At 43.7% G+C, this 9873-nt stretch overlaps 1 pseudogene; it reads left to right on the forward strand.

Annotated features, from left to right (window-relative positions):
- Positions 1 to 3203: 3203 nt before the first annotated feature.
- Positions 3204 to 3567, forward strand: LOC118668583 (annotated as a pseudogene).
- Positions 3568 to 9873: the final 6306 nt, after the last annotated feature.

Below are 9873 nucleotides of genomic sequence, written 5' to 3' on the forward strand. Positions count from 1 at the left end.
CTTCTCTGTCCTCTTCACTTTTCCTGGTCTACTCTCCACTTCTGTCTACATCTATCTCACCATCCTTTCACTGCCCTGTTTAACTGACTATAACATGACACAAAAGCATATTTTAAATCTTAACGTACTATGAAAGTTTTCTGTTTCCTCTTGTTAAATAAATAATTGGGTAGTTTTATTTTTTCATATGTCTCCCTAAAAAATAGTAACAAAGCATAAAAAAATTACTTTAATGTGGCCCTTGATTCCAATGACCCATGGCCAGGGAAAATGCCCCTCCTGCACCCCCTACAGACAACTCTGGTGTGCAAAATGTCAAAATTCATCCATATAGAAAGTTTCAAGTTCAATTCAGTATCAAATATTATTTCTGGTACATGATGCTAGAACATGCAAATATCTAACTTTTCAGGTTTTAATTAGATGTTCAGTGTTAGTAGTTAGGGTAAGATACAGGCAATCATGATCACAGAAAGCCCTTGCAAGAATTCTTTTTTTCCAAGAAATCTTTCGAATAGCAGAACAATGATCAGGGAGAAGCTGCTTGGCTTTCATTTCTGCATAACCAACCTCTCCAAGGACACCTGTCTCATATACTTGTTTCCCTTCAGGAGTCAGTAAACTGCCCCTGGGCAAACACACAGAGGGAAGGTCAAGGACTTAGAAAACCATGGAAAACAAATCTTGGGGACTTTCAGTTTATGTGTCCGGAAAGAAAAACACAATTTGATTTTCCACTCCTAAGATAAACAATACAGAGAGAAATACAAAGAGTTAACTTTTATGGGGAAACAGGAAAAAAATCTATGTGGTGTGTAAGGCAAACAGCAAAGTGAAAGGATAAATTCTAATAAATAGAAAAGATGAGATTTCCCTTGAGAGACATATACAAGATGGGGCAAGTATAGGTTTACAGTTGTTCATACGGAAAATACTACAATAATTAATACATAATACAAGAATGAACTCTGTGTTTTACATACTCACAACTATAAACCTACTTGTGCCCTACCCTCTACCCCGCTAGAATAAGAGAGGGAGAAATTACATATGCATGTGTGTTAGGGGCGGGGGAGGCTGTTTATGTTCATTGAAAAAGTCGAAAAGGATATGCATCCAAATGCTAATATTGGTTATCTCTGGAGGTTGGGTTTACAGGCAGTTGTTTTATTCTGCTTGTCTGGACTTCCTAATGTTTCTTCAGTAAACACAAATAACGTGTGCAAAGCTAAAAATATAAATGTTTATAAAAAACTCAAGACATTTGAAAGTTTTGCAAAATATATCTAAGGGCTCTGTCAAACTCCAAATACCTGACATTTGACTTGGTAAATTTTGTTAGCCGCCAAATTCCCACACTTGAACAAGTGAAAGACTGTTCACAGAGTTGACACAATGAAATAGAAAAACCCCAGAAATACTAGGTAAAGATAGTTAAACAATTTGGTTGCAGGTATTAAGCAATTCAATATTTATATATAACGGTTAATAAGAAATGGCATTTACTATCAAGGACTTGTTTCCAAAATAGTTTAGGAGCCTAGAAAAGTGAACACTTTCAAAGGGATTCAAACCAACAGGTAGTCCAAACGGAATTTCTTCACATACAGTCCTGGATCGGTTACGTAAGCCATAGCTACTAGCTTGCCTTGCCAAAGAAAGGACAGACTTATTCAGATGCCAAGGAATGTTCAGAGTTTGCACCTTAAATCTACTGCAATTTCATGGTGACGCATTGCAGCATTAAGCATAATAGCAAAAGCCTGGAAACAACCCAAATGATCATCATCAAGACACTGGCTGAATAAACCGTGGTGTCTACACCGTGGAGTGAGTGCCATGCCACTGAAACAAAAGAATGGGCGCTATCTCAACCACATGGCACAATCAACAGGATGTATTGTTACCTTTTAGTGAGAAAGGGGGAGGGAAGAAATATAAAATATACTTGCTTGTTTATATTTGAAAAAAAGAAAGGATAATCCAAAAACTAAAAGAAAATTGTTTTTAATGATTACCTATAGAGGGGAGGAGATAAGGTAGAGGGAATGGGGATAGCAGATGTGTAGTTTTGACTTTAGAACCCTACAAACCTACTTAAATATTACCTACTTGAATATTAAATTTAAAAAATATATTTATTGCATCTTGATTGAAGTTTAATTTGGCTAACAAAATCTTTCATTTCTACTGAGTTGGAACTTCATAAATAGAAATAATAAATCTTTCTAATTTCATTATCCCCTAAAGTGAATGTTTGCCTATTTGATCTGGAAAGCCAAATTTTATGTTTTCCACACATTTTTCTTTTTCTTTCATACCAGCGGTTCTGTGCTACAGACAGATAATTTCAGGTTGGAAAAGAAATAAGTTGGGCTTGTGTGTGTTTCTTTTTAATTATTATTATAAAGATGACCTTTTCAGAATAGTTTTAGGTTCACAGCAAAATTGGGTGGAAGGTTGGAAGAATTCCCACATAGCCCTCAAATACACATAGTCTCCCCCATTATCAACATCCTCCATAAGGGATACACTCATGTAGGTTAATGAACCTACATAGACACATCATTATTACCCAAAACCCATAGGTTCACTCCTGGTGTTGTACATTCTGTGGGTTTGGACTAGTTAACAATAACATGCACCTATTTTTATAGTATTTTCACTGCCCTAAAGACCTATTCATCTTACCCTCCCCACTCTCCCCACCAACCCCTGACAACCACTGATAGTTTTGCTATTTCCATAGTTCTGCCTTTTCTAGAAAGTCATATACTTGGAATCATCCAGCATGTATGTAGCCTTTTCAGATTGGCTTCTTTTACTTAGTAAAAAGCATTTAAGGTTCCCCGTGTCTTTTCAAGTGGTTTTTAATATGTCAGTATAGCTATAGCCCATAAAAGAAAAAATTTTTTTATTCTTTCAGACCTTTGTCCTGGTGTTTCAAAATAAGCATAGAGGCCAGCGACATACACGAGGCCGAGACACGTCGAAGATGTAGACAACCTTCAAAGGGCAGTTACTACGTAAACCAGAGCCACTTGCTGCTGCTTCTCTCCTCGTGGCTGAGCCTGCAGGCCCTGGGTCCTGCTGACACACCAGCTGGCGGCTGCCATCACCTACTGGCCATGGCCCACGCCTCCCCCGCGGCTCAGCTGCGGGCTCGCAGGCCTAAGTGCCCACGATGCTGACCACCACCACCAGCTAGCACCGAGGCCCCAATGCAGGTCATGCCCATCCCGAGGTGGGTGCGCTCCTTCCCGGGCCCGCACGCCACCTGTCTGCACGCGGCCTGCGGGCCCCTCTGCACCTCCCGCCTGGCGCGCACCCAGTACAACTTGGAAGTGTACCTGCACGCGCGCTGGCTCTATGGCTTCATTCGCTTCCTGCTCTACTTCAGCTGCAGCCTCCTCATGGCCGGTCGGCCGTGCTGGCTGCAGCACCTCCTGCTACCTGCTGCTGCTGCTGGGCCGCAGGCGCGGGGACTTCCGCCTGCTCAGCGAGCTGCTGGTCTACGCCATCCACGTGACCCTGCGCTGGTGCTTCATGGTCTTCGTGTGCAAGTGAGCGCCCCGGGCCTGGGCCGGGCTGGGTTACTGTGACCAGTAGGGCCGAAGCCTGCGACCAGCCGCTTTCTGACGGGGTAGGTCAGGGCCCTGGTCTGTCACCCTCCCTGCAGTCCGTAGCTGGGTCTCTGCCCAGGAGAGGGACGGCTGCGACTTCTGCGCACAGACGCTGCACCCGCTGACCCGCCTGTATGTACAGTCCCCCTTGGCCACCTCCCGGGGTTCCAACCCCCTTGGCCACCTCCCGGGGTTCCAACCGCACTTATCCAAGCCGTGCTGCGGGGCTGCCCCAGCCGTCTGTACTTAGAGAGCCTCTGTGTCCCCATCCATTCTCCAGGATACTGGCGCTCCCAGTGGGGTAGGGGGTCCCCCCCCAAGGGGTGTGCTGCCCAGGAGCAAATCTAGAGGGGTCCTCCTGGACTGGCCCCAGCCCCTGCCCCAGCCTTAGGGAAGCGTCCGGCTCCATTCACCACACTGCCGCTGGGCCGCCGTTGGGCACAGCCCACAGACCTTGATCCGCCCGGCACCCTGAGAGGTATTGGGGTCTTGAGTCCTAGCCAGTCTTGAGGGTCACCTTGGAACCCTGCAGGCTCAGTCCAGCGGGGGGTCAGGGCCCCGGCAGGTGGTAGGCTGGGGTCCGGCCCAGGGCAGAACCGTCTTCCTCCTGGGCAGGTCGGGGAATGTCAGGCCCCTTCACATGTGGATTTCTGGGGAGGCACCTCCGTTTCTTCCTGGCTCTGGGGGCTGCTTTTGGTCTGTTCCTTTGAGAGAACACAGAATTGGGACATGTGTCTGGAGCAGATGGTGGAAGTCTCCGGGCGCTCTAAGTGTGCACCACGAAATATGGGCACACCTGTGTTTAAGGCACCACTTAGAGTCGAGGGGTGGCCCAGGGCTGGATCTCTGGGCGAGGGGCCAGACCACCCCTTTGCTCCTGCCCTGGGGGCTATGAGAGCAGCTAGGGGGTGAAAAGCAAAAATGAATGTCGGCAGGGACTGTGGCCAGGAAAGAGCAAAGGGCTGGTGGTCCTGAGGGACTTTTGGTCACAGGGAACACACTCCAGAGCCAGCGTCTGTCCAGACCAGCCGTGGGCAAACTACGGCCCGCGGGCCGGATCCGGCCCATTTGAAATGAATAAAACTAAAAAAAAAAGACCGTACCCTTTTATGTAATGATGTTTACTTTGAATTTATATTAGTTCACACGAACACTCCATCCATGCTTTTGTTCCGGCCCTCCGGTCCAGTTTAAGAACCCATTGTGGCCCTCGAGTCAAAAAGTTTGCCCACCCCTGGTCCAGACCCTTCCTCTGGCCTTCTGCAGTGAGGGGGACAGGGTGGCCATGTCGCTCAGTGGCCACCGTGGGCCTCCTTGGCAAGTAGGAGGGCACTCTGAATAATTCTGCTGGGACAACAGGCAGAGACAGGGGACAGGGCATGGGGCCGATGCTGCTTCACCCCAAGTTGCCCCTTTACCTCCCTGACAGTGGCCCCTTTGACTCTGCCTGGCCAGGCAGGCCAGTGGCTCGGGGGGACTGTCCAGACAGTTATGTGCCACTGGAAGAAAACCCAATTCAGGTAGAGAAAGCAAAAAGCACTTGGCTATAACTGTGCCCCTCAGTTTGTAGCCAGCTCTGCTGGACGGTTGTCAGCCTAAGGTCAGTGGAGAGGCCCCTTGGAGAAGGAGCTCAAGGAGCTGACCCGAGGGGACCCCCTTCTCAGAGCTGCGAAGAATCTTTTGCACTAAATCATGCTGTTTCCTAAAAGCTTTGTTTTGTGTTAACTCATGCTACTCAGGTCCTTTGAAGTCCCCTGACTGAGGTGGGCATGTGTGTATACCATGGGGATGGTGGGCGGGGTCTGGCCGTGGGCCACCTGGGGTGTCTGTGTGGCAGTGCTAGGAGTTGACATGCTCAACGTGTAATTGCTCGGGGTCTCAAGTGCCTGTGAAATTCTTTATGAAACGAGCGACCTGCATTAAACTTATTTTTTTTAACATGAAAAAAAATAATCATAGAAACCAATACTTCTCAGGGTGTTTACTATATGATAGGCACTCTCGCTTTAAACACAGGGTACATATGTCCTCGCTTGATCTGCTCAGTGACCCTGTGAGGTACTTTCAGTCTCCCCATTTTACAGAGAAAGCTAAAGCATAGAGAAGTTAGTCACCTGCCCAAAGTCACATGCTTTTTCTTTCACCCCTTATTGAGGTATATTTCATATAGCATACATTCTCTCCAGTGTACAATTCAATATTTTTTAGTAACTTTACCAAGTGGTAAACCACCACTATAAATCAGTTCCAAACATTTTCATCCTCCAATAAGATCCCTCGTGCCCACTTACAGTTAATCCCTGTTTATACTCTGAGCCTCAAGCAAACTCTAATCTACTTTCTGTCTCCATATTTCTGGGCATTTCATATAAATGAAATCAGGCTCTATGTGGTCTTTTGTGTCTGGCTTCTTTCATTTACCATCATGTTTTTGAGGTTTGCTCATTATTAGCATGTTAGTAGTTAGTTGTTGTTTTTTATCGCCAAATAGTGTTCCGTTGTGTGAATACCTCATGTTTTGTCGATCCATTTACCAGCTGATGGGCATTTAGGCTGTTCGAGTTTGGAACTATAATGGATAACACGGTCATGAACATTTGTGTGCAAGTTTTCATGTGACTTGCGTTTTTATTTCTCTCTACATAGGAGAGGAATCACATTGTATATAGTAGTTTTATGTTTATCTTTTTGAGAACACGGCCAAAATGTTTCCAAAGTGGCCGCACCAAGTGGTTTTTGCATATGGTATGTGCTCAGAGTCTAAGTCGATCTTTTTGCATTATGGATATCTGATTTTCCCAGCACCACTGTTGAATAGAGTATCCATTCCTAAGTAAATGAGCTTGGCATCCTGTAAAATAAAAATAGATCAGTTGACTCTAGATACTGTAAAAGGATTTATTTCTGGATTCTCAATTCTGTTCCTTTAGTATATGTATGCCAATATCACACTGCATTGATAAGTGTAACTTAATAGTTACGTTTTTTAAATTGGGAGATGACATTTTATTTTTCACAACTGATTGAGTCTAGGTATTTGCATTTCCTTATAGAGTTTAAGATCTGCTTGTCAATTCTGTCCCCAAAAAAGCATGCTGGAATTTTGACAATAATTGCATTGTAGATTGCCAGTGTGTGTTTCTCGGCATCTAGAAGGGTTCAGGAATCTGGAGAAGGTGCTGTGTGTAGATTAATCAAGAGTCCAGAGACGAAACATAATTTTGAAGGCATTTGGGGGGCCAGAGGAGCTTGGCTAAAGAAACCAAGTTCTCCTTGTCTCAGGACCCCTTGCTATTTATTAACACAATTTGTCCTAAGGCAAGGTAGATAGATATACACATCAAAGAGTAGGGCTACTATACAGAATCCATTGTCAGATTGGGGGAAATTGCCTACGGCTGTTCAGGTGTTTGGCCAGTAGGAGGCAAGAACATGTAGATTGAAGTGCCTTTAGCTGTCTGGCAGCAAGCAATCATTTAATGCATCCCTTTCAGGTTTGGGAAAATGCCCTCAGCCATCTCCAGATGATTCAGCCCTGCTGACATGCTGGAATTGGCTTTCGCCAGTAGATATAGATCAATTTGAAGATAATTGACATCTTAACAATAATGTGTCTTCCAATCCATGGACATGGAATGTCCTTCCATTTACTTAAATCTTCTTTCTTACAGCAAAGTTTTGTAATTTTCAGTGTGCCAGTCCTGAATTTCCTCTTTAAAATGTATTCCTAAGTATTTTATTATTTTTGATACTAGTATGAATGTAATTATACTCTTAATTTCCTTTTTTAATTTTTAATTGCTTCCATATACAAATACAACTGATTTTGGTATATTGATCTTGTATCCTGCAACCTTGCTGTACTCGTGTGCTAGTTCTAACAGTTGTGTTCGTGTGTGTGTATTCCTTGGAATATTCTATATACATATTTGCTTCAGAAGCCCAGCAAGTTATAAAAGTCATTTTTAAGGGGCCTTTGATAAATGTTTGGTTTCATTTACAAACTTGGCTAAACTCCTTTTAAACTGCTTTTATAACTTTAATGTGTTCAATGTCCTTTTGAGTACTGCAATTATCTGGCTTAACAAAACCTTCCTGAATACTCAAATAACTGTTATAAATCTAATACATTAAACTTATAAATATGGTAAATCCTTAGTTCTATTAAATTATTCAATTCTGTAATAAACTTATTAAAATTTAAACTTAAAATCACAAGTCTAAATCAAGTACACATTTAAAATTAGAATCACAAGGATACTCTCTTGCTCCATTAGGCAAAATTCTCTTAAACACTATAAGTTGAAATATGCCAAAATATAAAATGCCCAAAATGCACAGATTCCTTAACCTAAAAATATTAATACACCACATTTGAGAGTCTTAAACATTACTGTGCTTATTTTTAAATTAAGTAACCATGCCATCCTGAACAACCATCCCTCTCTTTTCTTTTTCTCCTCTGTACATTTGCCCCCCAATCATCCTGACTACATTTCTTTTCTTTTCTTTTTTCCAATATAGATTTATTGGATTTCAGAAAGGAAGGGAGAGGGAGAGAGAAATAGAAACATCAATGATAAGAGAGAATCATTGATCAGCTGCCTCCTGCATGCCTCTCACTGGGGATCAAGCCCACAACCTGGACATGTGTCTTGACCGGGCATCAAACCATAACCTCCCGGTTCATAGGTAAGTGCCCAACCACTGAGCCACACTAGCCAAGTGTCCTGACTATATTTCAATGGCCGCCTTTCCATCAGCTGCCTGTGTGACCTTGGCTAAAGCTACTACCCTCTTAGGGTTCCTGTCTTCTTTACTTACTTAAAAAAAAATATGGATGAGGTTAGGTTAGATGATCTCTAAGGTCTTAACCATAAAATTCTGAAATTCATATTTTTCTGTTCACAGCTATGATTTTCCATTCAGGCTAATGGAGATGAGCAAAATTACTAAAAAGTAGAGCATCTACTGCACATGAAAAGCTAACATCACAGCGAATGTTCATCATTGCACATACAGTCATGTGCCACATAACAATGTTTCAGTCAACAACAGACTGCATATACGACTGTGGCCCCATGAGATTTTAATAAAGCTGAAAATTTGTATCACCTAGAGACGTTGTAACTATCATAAAGTCCTAGCTCGCTGCATTACTCACATGTTTGTGGTAATGCTGGTGTAAACAAACCTATTTCGCTGCTGGTTGTACAAAAGTATAGTACATACAATTAGAGTAGAGGCTATACCATCTAGGTTTGTGTAAGTGAACCCTGTGATGTCCTCATGACAAAATAGCCCAATGACGCATTTCTCAGAAAGTATCCCTGTCATAAAGTGTGCATGGCTCTAATAAGATTTGGACCGTAAACTTAAAAGCTTAAGAAATTCAAGTTTTGTTCTTTACTTCTAACTTTACTCAATCAAAGACTAATTTAAAAGCCACTTATGAATAATCTCTTCTGTGCTCACAAACTACCAAGGACCTTAAAAATCTAATTTAACCAGTTAGAGCAGAATATCCCTTGGGTGTGCTGGGTGTGCAGTAGGCAGATATACAAGGTGCCTACTGCATACCAGACAGACACTGTACTGGGAACCAAGGACTGCAGAGCTCACAGGCTCCTGGTGGTTGTGCTCACCAAGACTCTAAAACAGCCAAACTGCACAGCTGTTAGCCAGGTCCCCAAGGGCATTGAGTTGCTGAGCATTCTCCATAAAACAAAGCCAAGCAGCTATGGCAGGGTACTATTTGGAAATAGAACATGACCAATACAGGGATCAGTGATTGGCTTTTTGAGTTTCAAAAGCCTCTCCTTAAAGACTTGCAAGAATGCATGGTAGGAGATGGCTTTCCTGTCCGAAGCCCCTCCTCCCTCACGCCAGGCTGGATCAAAATTCCGTCACCTTAGTGGGAAGGAGCAAGTGGAGAATAAGAGAAGGAAAAAAAAAAAAACATAGATGCTGACGCATCCCTGAGAAATGCCCCTGCACCCTGTCTCTCTGAGCCAAATTCCCGTTGAAGAGGAAGACAGATTTCCCCTAGATCAGTGGTCGGCAAACTGCGGCCCCTTGAGTGTGGCTCTTCCACAAAATACCACATGCGGGCGCGCACATACAGTGCGATTGAAACTTCATGGCCACACTCAAGGGGCCAAAGAGCCGCATGTGGCTCGCGAGCCGCAGTTTGCCGACCACTGGGCTGCGGACATCAACAGGATCCCAGGCGGCCCTGCAGAGCACAGAA

This window comes from Myotis myotis, unplaced genomic scaffold (genome assembly GCF_014108235.1).
Source record: "Myotis myotis isolate mMyoMyo1 unplaced genomic scaffold, mMyoMyo1.p scaffold_m19_p_13, whole genome shotgun sequence".
NCBI lineage: Eukaryota > Metazoa > Chordata > Mammalia > Chiroptera > Vespertilionidae > Myotis > Myotis myotis.